Below are 16,386 nucleotides of genomic sequence, written 5' to 3' on the forward strand. Positions count from 1 at the left end.
ACAAATCTAGCTGACTGATCTATAGCAAAGCAATAACCGCACTTTCCACAGGGTCTAGTATTGGGCCGTAAATGGCGTACATGTGTCCCTTGATCTAACCTATTAGGCCCACAAAGCATTCTATACAAATTTAGCTTATTCTTAAAGATAAATTTAGGTGTTTCTCCTACAATTCTGGATATTTCTGGATTCACCTGTAACAGGTCCCAATGTTTCATATATGCAGACTTAATTTCTTTAAGATCTTGTGTAAAATGAATGTTTGGTGTAATTGTGTAATCAATAATATTGTTCCTTTCACCCATATCTTGTTTAATGCTTTGATCTGCAAAATATGGATAAGCACGATTGGTTCTATAATTTTCAAGATCCCCAAATCCTGAACATATTTCACTTTCTTTATAAGACCTTTTTAAAAACTGTTGTCTAAGTTTCTCCAATTCCCTACTGTATTCTTGTACAGTAGGGTTCAGCCTAGATACCCTCATTGCCTGGCCTCTAACTACATTTCTGAATACATAAGGGGGGTGCATACTGGATCTATGCAAATATGAGCTCCTATGACAAGTTTTCCTATACACCTCTGTATTCAGATATCCATTAAGTATTTTCTGTACATACACATCCAAGTAAGCTACTTGATTTTGTGATGCAGACATTGTACATTTTAAATAATGTGTCAAAGAATTAATCTTTTCTACAAAAAAATCTAACTGTTCCCTATCAGATTTCCATATCAAAAAGAGATCGTCCACCAATCGGACATAAAACCCCACATATTTCTTAAATATATCCAATGGGAATAGCTGTCTATCTTCCCAGTCCGCCATTACTAGGTTGGCGTAGCTATTGGCACAAGAAGTGCCCATAGTTACGCCATGCCTTTGAATGTATGTTTTACCATTAAACGAGAATATGTTATTATTCAATGTAAGGTCCATAAGTGCACATAAAACCTCTACTTTAGATGGACTATATAATTGTCCTTGTACTAGACATCTACGCATACTTTCTATACCCTCTACGTTAGGTATACTCGTGAATAATGATGTAACATCCAACATAACCAACCAGTAATCTGGTATAGCCTCTTCCTCTTGCATATATTCATATAATTTAAATAAAAATTGCTTAGTGTCTCTTAAAATATGTGTATATTTATGTACTATAATCTTTAGCTTAGATTCTATATATACAGATATTCGTTCCGTTACCCATCCCCTACCGGCTACAACTGGTCTCATAGGTGGTGAAGTTGGATTCTTATGTATCTTGGGGACTCCTTGTATGCAGGGAATTCTTGGGCACTCAGTCTGAAAAAACTCATAAATCTCCTGATTGATTTGTCCTGTGGAATATAAACAGGAAATCTGAGTTTGAACTCTGACTATTATACTATCAACACTTAAAGGGTTGAGTTGTTTATAATACTGTTGATCTGCCAGCATATCTTGCATACTAGTTATATATTTATCCATGTCCATTATAACTGTAGGGCCCCCCTTATCGGCCAGTCTAATCATTATACTAGTGTCATACCTCAGATCTTGTAACGCCTTTCTGGCCTTATACGTTAGATTCCCTATACCTTTTTTGTTATTATTTTTATTTTTATTCACTTCATTTTGCTTATAAATCTCTTCTTCTACTAACTTTGAAAATACCTCTAATAGGGGATGTAACCGAGGTATATAAGAGCTAGGCTTCCTATATATTTTAGTGTAAGGTCCTATGTTAGTCGTACCAAACTCAATTTTCAACTGTATATTTCTAACAAATAATTTCAAATCAATTATAGATTCAGTGATATCACTAACAGTAGAGGGTATGAAAGTAAGACCTTTCTCTATAACTTCTATTTCATGCTCTGTCAGTACCTTGCTGGATATATTCCAGACTAGTGAGTCAGTTCTTTGCTCCACCTTTTCTTCAACATTGGACCTACTGGTTTGGTATCTATAATCCTTCTTTTCTGTCTCCCTCGACTCATAGACCTGTTCCTCCCTCCCCCTCTCCATTGTACCCCTATAGGGAAAGGGACCATATCATTACAATTTATTTTATTACTGGTAGCTTTCTTTCTAACTACCAAATTCTCTTGGTTCTGTTGTACATCAATAGATGCCACAGGTGTGCCCTCACTATCAATAGATATGAGTTCTCCATCTGGGGCATCAACACAATCATTAGAAGCATCTGATTGGGTATATACTAAAGCTATGGTAGTTATCTGTTTGCTACTTCTTATAGAACTATCTGGTACCTTACCAGCATCAGGCTCTATAATATCCAAAGCCGCTGGTATATTCTCTTTAACTTTTGTTATTACCATGGTATTTTCATCCCTATCATTATTTATTATTCTTATATTATTTTTCATTTTATAATCTTTAGAATTACTATTAACAACAGTCTTTTCCTCCCTGGGCCAAGTAAAGACTTGCCCCATCGCAAAATCCTTTGTATCTCTGTTAATTTTACCCTGTTTTTGCTCAAGCAGCTTCTTTTCATACATATACACATTGTCCAACAACTTTGTGACAGCTTTTTCAGACACATGCTTAGGGAACATAGACTGTACAGTCTCTTGTTGTTTAATAATCTGTTCCCGCAAGTTCTCTTTTTCGGGTAAAAAATATTTATTAAGTAAAGTCATATATTGCAAACTGGTTTCTATATTTATCTTCTGCCATTGACATAATAGTTCTGGATACCTGTTGCCCGTGGTTGGCATTTTTAATATACGCAGTCCCCTCTGTATTATTCGCCGCTCTATACAGACCTCAAAATGTTCTCTGTAACTGTAAACGTTTGAGTCTCAAAAAGTCTGCCTCCATCTGGTTCATCAATGATGATAATCCAACATTTTGTTTAGCCGCCATGGACCCATTCTCCGCTGATGTATCAGCTACCTCATACACCCTCAGCTGATTCTGGTCACCATCCATGCACAAGCAAAATCTCGCTGTATTATCTCGATAATTCTCCGGTACGTAAGGTAACTCAATTTGCTTATTACCCATTTCTGCCATAACTATCAAGCAGCACAATAGTAAAACGATAAGTATATAATGTAAATTATTGAAAATCGGCTGCTTAAAAGTCAATAAGTCAATTAAGATTAAAATAAAAGCTTATGGCAGAAAACGGCAGCTAAAAGCACGCCAAATTCAAAAGATGCTGATTTTGTGATATAGTACCTCTATACGGTTCTCCGTAACAACCTCTGTTCATGTTACCTCAATCAAACGAACAGAATTAAACCAGTCAGTTCTTTCAATGGAAGCAAACTTTGCTCCAATCCGGCAGTATTTACTTCACCGACCACAAATATCAAACAAGAATATTCCAATAAACACCAAGATGTATACGATCTTTATTGTAATACAGACATATGGCTAGCGCTTTCACCCGTAGGCTTCATCAGGCCATATATAATTAAGGAGTGATGCTCTTTTATACTTTAATTAATGCTGACATCACTTCCTTAAATCAATTAATTAAAAGTATACATATAAAAATCAGGTAATTTACAAAAATACATACAATATCTATTTCTAATCAGAGAACATAATAAAATTTGCTCTATAAACTAATGTTAATAAGCAATCCTATAACAAGCCTACATAAAAACACTGTATAACAGCTACACTAAAATATCGGAAGATTATAATATGATTTCCTATACAAGCTGCCTAATTTCAGTAAAACAGTTACCATGAATAAATCATTATGAATGGTAAATCTGTACAATACATTAGTCTTATATGCTCTACATAATATTATTTAAAACATATACACTGAAATAGCGTGTCATTTAATTAATATAACTGATATAACCCCATGTTAGGACCCTAAAATATGTATACATAATTACTAAAACATATACAATGAAAGAACATATTATTTAATTAATATAACACCATATTAAGGCCCAAGGTATATATATATATATATATAGTTGCCACATACTTCAATAACTAAAATGTCTTTAAAATCTAGAGCATATAAACTTCATGCAAATTATTCAGAATATAAATATCATACAAATTACTATTCCTTAATTTTCATTTTTTTGCATTAATTCTTAATTTTTAATTTTTAAACCCCTAGCCTTTAAAGTAGGTTTAATAGGAATGTGATCATTCAACCCAGGTTTATGATCGGCTCTGAGTCTTATTATCCACTTACTTTCATGCTGTTCTGTAATATTACGTATAGGTCCCCTTCTAATAGTAGGATAATTCACATGTAATACCAAAAATTTAAAATGATGTTCTATAGAGGTACTAGCCACATGCTTGGATAGAGCATTCTTATCTGAACCTGTCCTTATATTATACAGATGTTCCCTGATTCTTTTCCTAAAGCATCTGTCAGTCTTACCCACATAAAAAGATGGGCAGGACTGACAGACTGCCAAATAGACAATGTGTAATGTGTCACAACTTGCTTTACAATTAAATTTAAAGTGTTGCTGTGTAACAGGATGTACAAATCTAGCTGACTGATCTATAGCAAAGCAATAACCGCACTTTCCACAGGGTCTAGTATGGGGCCGTAAATGGCGTACATGTGCCCCTTGATCTAACCTATTAGGCCCACAAAGCATTCTATACAAATTTAGCTTATTCTTAAAGATAAATTTAGGTGTTTCTCCTACAATTCTGGATATTTCTGGATTCACCTGTAACAGGTCCCAATGTTTCATTTATGCAGACTTAATTTCTTTAAGATCTTGTATAAAATGAATGTTTGGTGTAATTGTGTAATCAATAATATTGTTCCTTTCACCCATATCTTGTTTAATGCTTTGATCCGCAAAATATGGATAAGCACAATTGGTTCTATAATTTTCAAGATCCCCAAATCCTGAACATATTTCACTTTCTTTATAAGATCTGAGGTATGACACTAGTATAATGATTAGACCGGCCGATAAGGGGGGCCCTACAGTTATAATGGACATGGATAAATATATAACTAGTATGCAAGATATGTTGGCAAATCAACAGTATTATAAACAACTCAACCCTTTAAGTGTTGATAGTATAATAGTCAGAGTTCAAACTCAGATTTCCTGTTTATATTCCACAGGACAAATCAATCAGGAGATTTATGAGTTTTTTCAGATTGAGTGCCCAAGAATTCCTTGTATACAAGGAGTCCCCAAGATACATAAGAATCCAATTTCACCACCTATGCGACCGGTTGTAGCCGGTAGGGGATGGGTAATGGAACCAATAACTGTATATATATAGAATCTAAGCTAAAGATTATAGTACAGAAATATACACATATTTTAAGCGCCACTAAGCAATTTTTATTTAAATTATACGAATATATGCAAGAGGAAGAGGCTATACCAGATTACTGGTTGGTTACGTTGGATGTTACATCATTATTCACGAGTATACCTAACGTAGAGGGTATAGAAAGTACGCATAGATGTCTAGTACAAGGACAATTATATAGTCCATCTCAAATAGAGGTTTTATGTGCACTTACGGACCTTACATTGAATAATAACATATTCTCGTTTAATGGTAAAACATATATTCAAAGGCATGGCTTAGCTATGGGCACTTCTTGTGCCAATAGCTATGCCAACCTAGTAATGGCGGACTGGGAAGATAGACAGCTATTCCCATTGGATATATTTAAGAAATATGTGGGGTTTTATGTCCGGTTTGTGGACGATCTCTTTTTGATATGGAAATCTAATAGGGAACAGTTAGATTTTTTTGTAGAAAAGATTAATTCTTTGACACATTATTTAAAATTTACAATGTCTGCATCACAAAATCAAGTAGCTTACTTGGATGTGTATGTACAGAAAATACTTAATGGATATCTGAATACAGGGGTGTATAGGAAAACTTGTGATAGGAGCTCATATTTGCATAGATCCAGTATGCACCCCCCTTATGTATTCAGAAATGTAGTTAGAGGCCAGGCAATGAGGGTATTTAGGCTGAACCCTACTGTACAAGAATACAATAGGGAATTGGAGAAACTTAGACAACAGTTTTTAAAAAGGTCTTATAAAGAAAGTGAAATATGTTCAGGATTTGGGGATCTTGAAAATTATAGAACCAATCGTGCTTATCCATATTTTGCGGATCAAAGCATTAAACAAGATATGGGTGAAAGGAACAATATTATTGATTACACAATTACACCAAACATTCATTTTACACAAGATGTTAAAGAAATTAAGTCTGCATATATGAAACACACATATATATATATATATATATATATATGTATACATATATGTATACATATACATACACACACACACACACACACACACACACACACATATATATATATATGTGTGTGTGTGTGTGTGTGTGTGTGTGTGTGTGTGTGTGTGTGTGTGTGTGTGTATGTGTGTGTATACACATATGCATACCTATATATGGGGTACATTCAGACATCAGATCCACAATCTCACAACACCTTCCTGCACAGCTGCACTGTTCTGTCTTGCTGCAATACAGACAGGTGCCACATATAGGCACAGCCTGACATTGGGGGGTATATGTAGGGCCAGATTGCAGGTAACCCTATTACACACCTATGGCATTCCTGCATGCTACAATACAGGTTAACCTGAGTATCCTTAAATAGGTGGGCTGTGGAACTCAAATGTCCATCATTATGGCATTACTTCCACCACCCGCTATTGGACACAGTATATACATACTTCCCATTGCACAGCACACACTATGATGGCTTATATCTTATCAGTCAGTGCTGCTCTGCACAGTTGATGGGTATGGCCCACTACCCACAGGGATAGACTCTATTGTTCTTAGCAGTTGTTCAGCTGAACATCATTACAGCAACAACACCTGAAGGCACATATAAATCATTCCACATCATCTATCCCATTATTATGGACCAAGTACTATGGTCAGTTACATGCATATATACTTCACATACCTCTTCTGGGAATGAAATCTCTTCTGGATGGTTTGCTTGATGGTTTATTTTTTTGTTTGTTTGTTTGTTTGTGACTTACACACACTCTCTCTCTCTCTCTCCCTCTCTATATCTCAGTCTCTCTCCAGTAAATGGATTGAGCTGCTTTAAATACATTGGAGCATGGATTTTCTAGGTGATGCACATGATCAGGTGATGGCCTCTGCACCAATCAGTGTCCTCCCCTTGCTACCTGCATGCAGCATGCTGTGTAGTACTTCTAATTACCACTGTGATGGCAACCAACTACTATAAATCCCTACATCATGTGGATGTGGTCCCTTTACCTCTCCTGTATGGTGGACACCCTTCATGTGTGTGGGCAGCAGTGTTACAGACAGCAGGTAGCAATACCTCTTACAGGAGAACATGTAGACATAGACTGGCTACATATTTTTACAAGGTTCCAGAACTACACACAGAGTGTGAGTAGTGTTGTATGCATTGTATAGCACTGGTGTTACTGGGTTTGTGTGCACATACTAGTTTAACTTGGAATGCAGTCTGTCTGCATAGCTCACAACTGTTTGCCTATCCTCTTGATGACCAGAGGTGTGCCTATTATGTTTTGTCTGTCCACCACACAGGTCTTGTGTCAGATATATCACTGGCAGTGTTTGTGTTGAGTGCTATCAGTACATGGCTACATCCATTTATGTGAGAAAAGCTCCACAATACAAAGTTTAATTACATGATTACTTACAAAGAAAATTACAAGATTAATTACAAAGAAAATTACATGATTAATTACAAAGAAAATTTCATGATTAGTTGCAAAGAAAGTTAGGATTACAAACAACAGGTAGCATTCTAAAGAAAAAGAGAAATAAAATATTGACAATTTAGTTCACAGGGCTTAGGGATGTTACTTTAGTGGAGGCTTGGGGAAATAAGCTAGACATTAATGTTTAATTACAGAATACTTTCAGTGGAGGTTTGGGGAGAAAGTTCCACAATACAAAGTTTTATTACATGATTAATAACAAAGGAAGTTAGGGATTGCAAGCAGCAAGTAGCATTCAAGGGAGTGAGAAAAGAGATGAACAGTTTAGCTTCAGGAGTGAAAACAGGCATCTAGAATTGTGGCTAGCTTTTGCAGTTTGTTTATATATATAATCATTAATTTACAGTGAGGTTAGGGAGGTAAGAAGGTTAGCCTGGGCTAAAGGGCAGGGAGAGCTTGAGAGGAATAGGTTCATAGGTTCATAGGTTCATACTAGGCTATCTGCCCTAGGGCATTTATAAGCCTAGCCAGAATGTGTTTGGCTTTCGCCACCCATTTTAAATTAATTTTGCTATGCCCTTTTTCGAGGTTAGTATACTGTGCCTCTGTCTAACAGTGACACAGAAGTGATACCCGGGTAAACCTACGATCTCCCATCCACTCATCAAGATTCCTCTTGAAGAGAGTCAATGAGGGACTCTGCCTAACCTGGACTGGGATTTTATTCCAGAGTGAAGGGAGCCTCTGGGTTATGAATCTGTCCCTCCAGCATGTCCTATTTATTTCAGTGCTGAGGTTCAAGTCTCTCGAGCGTGTAGCTCGATGGGATTTGGATTTTCTGAGGTGCAGCATGTCCATTCATTCCGGGTTGGACATGGCTTTATACGTCAGGCACAGATCGCCTCTGAACAGGCGGTATGCCACTGAGTAGAGCTGGAGTTTCTTTAACTGGGCAGCATATGGCATCTGTTTGTGCCCTTTGATCCTCTTGGTGAGGTACTTTTGGGATCTTTCCAGTTGCTGCAGGTGTCTGGTAAGGTACATCCCAAAAGGGGCATTGTACTCAATTATGGGCCTGATGAGGGATGAGTAAAGAGGCATGATGACCTCCCCTGATCTAGATGTGAATCCCTTCATGATTAGGTGGGCTATATAAAATGTTTTTCTAACCACTTTGGCCACGTGGTTGTCAAATGAGAGATTGCTATCAACTTGGGTCCCCAGGTCCCTAATTACTTCTTCTGTACTTAATGGATTACCACCTATGTGGTAATTTGTGGGCACTTTGTTTTTGCCAAAGGGGATGACTATACACTTTTTGGCATTTAGCTTGAGGCCATGGCTCTGGCACCAGTTGTCTGTTTCTATGAGGCCCTTTTGGAGGATGCTTGTGTCGGCTGGAGAGTCGATTATGGCGCCCAGTTTGCGATCATCTGCGAACTTGGTCAGCCACAGTCCTTCCGTGTTGGCCTGTACCTCCGAGAAATATATACTGAACAAGAGAGGTCCCAGGACTGAGCCTTGTGGGACACCACTTGTAACTGGTTTGGAGTCTGACATGGCTCCAGCAATTCTAACCATGTGGGTTCTGTCCTTGAGCCTGTTTGCAATCCATCTAGTGACATAGGGGTTTATATTTAAGCTGGTGAGCTTATCTATAATGCCAGAGTGGGGTATTGTATCGAAGGCTTTTGCGAGGTCCAGGTAGGCTGTGTGGACCACCTTCCCCTCGTCAATGGCCTTGGTGACTGTTTCAAAGAAATTAACCAGGTTTAAGAGGCAGGATCTGCCCTTAACAAAGCCGAACTGGGTAGGATCCAGTGGTTGTAGGTCCCCAATATCTTTATTTATGAGGTCCATGATGATCCTTTCCATAGCTTTGCAGACCAAGCTAGTCAGGCTTATGGAGCGATAGTTTCCAGGATCCGTTGAGGCACCACCTTTATGGAGAGGGACCACTGTTGCTTTACGCCACTCTTTGGGCACATATCCTGTAGTAAGGCTGAGATTGAACAGTAGTTTTATGTTTGGATTTAGCTCTTCTTGGAGTTCATGTAGGACGCAGCCCGGGACACCATCTGGTCCCATTGAAGCTGTGTTTTTTTGCTTTGGAGAGGGTGGCTCTTACCTGACCATCTGAGATGTCAGGGGGACAGCACTCTGCTGGGATAGATATTTGCCTTTTGGTGGGGAGGGGGGGGAGAAGTTTGCGCTGAACCTGTCAGCTAGGATGTTGGCAATGTCTGTGGGTTTGGTGTATTTTTTGTCATTTTGGACTAATTCTAAGCATATCTGGGAATTACCAGCCAGGTTCCTAACATAACTAAAGAAAGCCTTGTGATTATCCTTAGTGTCCTGTGCAATTTTTCTCTCAAAGCTGGCCTTAGACAATTTTATGTGTGCCCGTAGTTTTTTGCTAATACTGATCAGTGATGCCTTCCCTTTTTGGGATTTTGCTCTATCATTTAGTATCTTCCTCCTTCTATTGTATAGTTTGTTTATGGCTGGGGTCCACCAGACAGGACGTCTGCCTTTGGAGGATTGGGTCTTGGTTTTATATGGGATTGCATGATCTATGCATTCCTGAAGGTGTTCATAGAATGCATTTATAAAGGATTCTGCGGTCTGGGCCGTATTTTCCACAGGCCCGGGGGCTTTGAAGGATTCCACCTCAGTTTTGAGGAGTGTGAAATTTGCTTTAGAGAAGTTTTTCACTGTGGTTTTCTGGGCAGGGGGTGGGGTCGGGATGTGAATATCCAGTGAGATTAGTTTATGGTCTGATCTTACCTGTGAGGGATACACTTCTGGTCTGGAGCATAGAGTCCCCATGTTGGTGATGATCAGGTCCAGTATGTTCTCCCCTCTTGTGGGAGTAGTAACAATTTGTTCCATAGCATTTGAGTTTATAAATTTTAGGAACCTTTGGGCTAGGGTGTTGGAGCTAGAGTAATGCTCCCAGTCTATGTTTGGGTAGTTGAAGTCGCCCAATATAATGGTGTTTGGAGGGACCTTCATATTTTCCAGTGTTCTCAGGAAGGCCGATTGGGGTTCCTGGGTTTGGGAGGGTGGTCTGTAGCAGGCTATAAACTGGAAGGCAGTTTTACCCACTGTTAGTTGCACATGGATAGTCTCTGATGCTTCGTGCTTTGCCACCAACCTGAAGGTGTGGGTATCTTTGATGAATATCGATAATCCCCCTCCTTTTGTGGTTCGGTCCAAGTTTTGGGGCCGAAAAGCATGGTATGAGGTATAACCTGGTAGTGCTGGGGTGCTCTCGAGTGCCCTGAACCAGGTTTCTGTTACTGCACAGATATCGATGTTCTCCATGCTAAGGAGAGTTTCGAGTGCGTGCATCTTGAGGTTTAGACTTCTGGCATTGAGTAGCATTACTCTTAGTTTCTTATCTCTTGTGATACCTATGGAGGTGGGTTTGTCTTTTGAGCCTTGCCTAAAAAAGGCACTATGGGGGTAGCAAGAGCCTTTGCCAATATCCAAAAGCCCAGGGGTGACAGGTGCAAGCCGTCCCTAGCGAAGCATCGTGGCTTGTCGAGCATATCATCCCAAGCTGACAGGCATTGGATCCCCTTTGAATGCCACCTGTACTTAAGCCAATTGTTGAAATTGATCATCTTGTCTTCATATTGTGGCATCATTCTTGGTGAGGGTAAGATGCTACTCAAGGTCACGGTCATGCCGGCCTGGGCTACATGCTCAGAGAGCTCCTTTATGTCTCTTTTCATGTAGTCCAGGGAGGTACGTCTCAGGTCATTCACACCAGCATGGACAATGACTGAGTCATATTTGTACTTGCCTTGGAGTGACCTGAGTGCTTGTGTTATGTGGCGGATCCTAGCACCCGACAGGATGCTCACCGTGACCCTCTCCTTGTTCAGCCTGGTGAGCGGGACGTCAATGTGCCTGATGATAGAGTCACCTATTACAAGTGTATCAGGTGTGTTGTTTAGTCTTAAGGGCTGTGACTGTTTGGCACACTGGCTTTGTGAGATATGTGTTGCACGTGTTTTGTTTTGGGGTAGTGGCTGCTTGGGTGTCTGCTTTGGAGGTCTCTGCTGCTTCGGCAGATCTTTATTTAGAGCCTCCGAGTATGTTTTTGTGTGATTATGTGTTTGGTTTGCTGTCGTGGTAGGTCTATGTGAGACTGGAATTGTAGTGAGTGTGGTTTCCTTCTCCTCCTGACTGGTTATGCCAGTACTGAGTTGAGAGAGCTTAGCCTCCAGTTTGGCTAACTAATTTATATGGGTGGAAGAGTACAGTTGCATTTCCTGTTTAGATAGAGGTAAGAATTAAGTTGAGTTTTGAAGTTATTAAGGTTGTCACAGGTCCCCAGTGTGGAGGGCAGAGCATTCCATTTTTTAGCTATGGAATAAGATAGCAGAAGCTGCCCAGCAGGGAGCTTGGGTTTATGGATGATGATTAAGTTTTGGTGGGTAGATCTAAGGGGTCTGAGGGGGTTATAAGGTTGCAGAATATTGGATAGTACAGGACATTTAGTAGGTTAGAACAGCAATTTGTGTGCTGTGGTGATTTGGTGAAGGTTTAGTAGATTGGGGAGTTCCAGCCAGTTTAGAGAGTGTAGGGAGGTGCAGTGGTGAGAGGAGGATTTTGCATTTGTGGTGAATGTGGCTATTTTATTGTAACATACTTCCAGTTTGGAGGTGAGTGTGGAAGATAAATTAGTTATCAGAGGAGAGCCATACAGTAGAGAGGGGAGTAGGGAGGTAGTGGCGAGAGTTAGTCTGGTGGAAGGAGAGAGGAAGTGATTGTTTCTGTAAAGTAGGCCTAGTTTTATGTGGGTTTTCTTGATATTTAGCTGGATGTGATTGTTAAATTTTAGGTGTTCATCAATGGTTACACCAAGAAGTTTGGCTGAGGGTATGACCTTGATAATGGAGTTGTTAAGGCTGGTGATTTGGAGTAAGTTTTTGTCAATAGGGAAGGATTTTGAGGGAGAGAAATGAAGGATCTTTGTTTTGTTGGCATTTAGTGAGACGTGATTTTGGAGCATCCAATTTTCGGTGGTGGAGAAAGCAGTTTGAGTTAGAAATTGGAGATCTTTTAGGTTAGAGGCATGACAGATCAGAGTGGAATCATCAGCGTATTCCACAATTTTGGTGTTAGGTATGGCTTTGTGGAAGTTGTTAATAAAGATATTGAAAAGCAATGGGCCAAGGATTGAACCTTAGGGTACTCCAGTGGGGGTAGGGAGGAAAGTGGACATGGCCTGACCCCATTTCATGGCTTGGGATCTATCAGAAAGGTAGCTGGAGAACCAGGTAAGAGTTTTATTGGAGATGTTGAGGTTAGGCAGATGATTTAGTAGGTGACTATGGGAGATGGTATCGAAGGCTTTAGATAAGGAGTTGGTACTGTGTCCAGGACGGAAGCCATGTTGGGTAGGGGAGAGTAGTTGGTGTTTGGTAAGGAATGGCACGAGCTGTAAGTGGATACATTTTTCAAGAATTTTGGAGATTGAGGAGAGGATGGCTATGGGGTGGAAATTGGAGGTGTTAAAATTTTTGCCACCCTTGTGAAGTGGAAGTATAAAAGCAGAATGCCATAGTCTGGGTACAAGTAGTGATCTATTGATCAGGATGCTGATAGGAAGAGCAATAATGTCAGAGGCTATTTTTATGAAGGAGGAAGAAATGTTGTCAGGGGCATTGGAGCAAGGTTTGAGTTTAGTGAGAAGTCTCTTTATTAGTTTGGTGGAGATGGGTTTAAGTTCAAAAGTGGGGGGGGTTGAGCAGTAGGAGGTGGAGGGTTATTGTTGGTAAAGGTCTTGGTTAGCTCAGTAATAGAAGAGGTAAAGAAGGTATTGAACATTACTGTAATTTCAAGGTCAGATTTGCTGGAGTCTGGGCAAGGGTTATTATTTGTCCCAGGTTTAAGGAGAGAATTAACAGAGTTCCGGAACTGTTTGGGTTTTTTTGTGTGATTTGCTTGTAGTTTGATGTAATAAGACATTTTGTCTTTAATAACTTGTTTTTTGGCTTGGTTTCTCAGCGGTTTGTATTTAAGTAAGACTTCTGATTGTTTATGTTGGAGGTAAGCTTTCCAGGTTTTATCTCTTAGTAGCATAATTTTTTTGGTGTCTTTGGTGAGCCATGGGGTGGTATTTGCTTTAACACATTTTGTTCTTCTTGGTGCTAGGGAGTTAAGGACAGTTATGAAAGTAGAGTTGAAGTAGTCAACGGCTGCATCTAATGGAAAAGTTTTTAAGGGGTTCCAGTTAGTTAGCTTAAGGGAGTCAGAGAAAGTAGTAGGGTCAAAGTTAGAGAGGTTGCGGGTTTGAATGTAGTGGTGGGAGTGTGGGGAAATGGGTGTAGCCCGAAGGATGAAGGCAGGGAGGTGGGCTCCTAATGGGTCAGGAATGACACCAGATTTTAGGACTTTGTTAGGATGGGATACTAGCATCCAGTCTAGTATAGAGCCTGGGGGTTGTTTTTGTTAGGTTTAGAAATAGAGTTTGTAAGTTGAGTAAAGTGAAATAGATTGATTGATATGGTGGGGTTATGGTGAATAATTTTGTTCCAGTTTATATTTACATCTCCCATGGTGTAGGTTTCTAGCTTAATGTTGGAGGAGGTCCAGGAGAGGATGTCTTCCGAGATGCTAGTGTTGTTACCAGGGGGAATATAAAGGGACATGATACAGATGCTCTTATGGTTGTTCAGTTTTAGTAGGCCAGTTACAAGTTCAGCATTATTGAAAGAAGGAACGGGGTTAGGATATGGAGTGATGGACAAGTGGTTGGAGTAGATTAGGGCTACACCACCACCTCTTCAATGTTTCCAGTCAGAATGGAGAGATAGAAATCCAGGAGGAAGGAATTCAGAGTCGCTTATATGAGGTTTTAGCCAGGTTTCGGAGATGGTTACAATGTCAGAAGAATTATGATTGAGCCAGGCGTGAAAGTGGGTTAATTTATTATTCACACTTTGGGCATTGATGGTGAAGAACTTGAGGTATTTATTGGTGGATCTGTTGTAGTTGTTAGGGGGGTTTGTCGGAGAGAAGTTAGGTCCTGGATTGGGGTGAATGTCACTGGCTAAGCAAAGGTGCATGAGAAGTGGAATACGTTTATATGGTTTACATTTAGATAAAGATGGCCGTTAGAGAATGGGTTTAGGTTTGCAGTATTTAGTAGAGTTTGAGAAAAGTTTTACTTTTAAGAGATGGTAGGAGGGGAGGGAATTAAGGAGGCTGAGATGTTGTGGAAATGGGCTGAGTGGGAGGGGATGGGAGGTAGTGGAGATGGGTGTAAATGGATATTGGAGTAGGAGGTGACATGGTGAAGAGGTAGTAGAAGAAGGAAGAGGATAGATGTAGACCTGAGGATGTGAGGAGGAAGAGTGAACATGGTAGATGAAGCTTATTAGAAATGAAGTAAAGGGGAGGGAGATATGTAAGTTAGGTGGGAGGGGGAGTGGTAGTGAGGGAAAGGTTGGCTGGAGGGTGGAGGAACAGTGTTTGAGGATTGGCTATGAAGAGGGAGGGGTGTTTGAGGATTGGCTGGTGGAGAGGGAGGGGTTATAGGATGAGAATAAATGGAGGAGTGCTGGGGGGTGGGAATTGGGGGAAGGGTAGGGGAGCAGAGTGAGCACGCAGGGCAAACAGAGCAGGACAGAGCAGCAGAGTGAGAGAGACCAGCTGAAAAAGTATCAGCCACTACGGTTCACAGTGAAGGTAAGTAGGTTATTTGGTAGAATATATATATATATATATATATATATATATATATATATATATATATATATATATATATATATATATATGTGTATCTGCATATATGTGCCTGTGTATATGTATCTTAGAAATGTTGATTGCTTCCACATTTTACATTCTCTATGGTATCCAGACTGTACTGCATGGAATGTTACTGATACTGGCCTGACATCATATAGGTAGAATGGAGTACTGTTAACATCTTGTGCCCATGTTGTGGCAGGTCCTTGTTATGGGATCTACAACAGCTGGTATTGAATTGCAAGGGCAGACGTGTTTGGCTGTGGGGGGGGGGATATCTATACATACAAGACATATGTTGTTTGGGCTCCCTCACCCCATTAACGGTGCATGTGAACATATATGTTTTTGTTATGGTCCCTTTTATATCTATAGATGTATGTTTGTATATACCTATATAGATGTACATTTATGCTTACATATATATATATATATATATATATATATATATATATATATATATATATATATATATATTGCTGTGGTTCCCCTTTACAATCCCAAAATATTGAAAGCTCGAATTTCAGTATCTCACTACCGTAAAGGTGAAAATGAAAAATCTCGAAAGTGCATAAGCGCAAATTCGAATAGCCTGAATCCGTGCTTATGCAGTGTAGCAATGGGACAGGAAGTGTTTGGCTGTGATGCTTTACAAAAATTAAGGTAAGTGAGTGTATTTGAGTTTTATTGTAAGTTGTGCATGTGGGTTAGGGTAGGGAGGTGAGTGTTGGATGTGTTTGTGTATCTGTGTGTGTGTGTGTGTGTGTGTGTGTGTGTGTGTGTGTGTGTGTGTGTGTGTGTGTGTGAGGGATTGTGGAAAGTCTGCATGTGAGCAATGCATTTCTTAACTGTTAGTGCAATGTCAGAGTTGGTATATATAAGTAGGAGGGTGGGGGGAGAAGCCC

The sequence above is a fragment of the Protopterus annectens genome, chromosome 11.part0 (genome assembly GCF_019279795.1).
Source record: "Protopterus annectens isolate FY-2018-M chromosome 11.part0, PAN1.0, whole genome shotgun sequence".
NCBI lineage: Eukaryota > Metazoa > Chordata > Ceratodontiformes > Protopteridae > Protopterus > Protopterus annectens.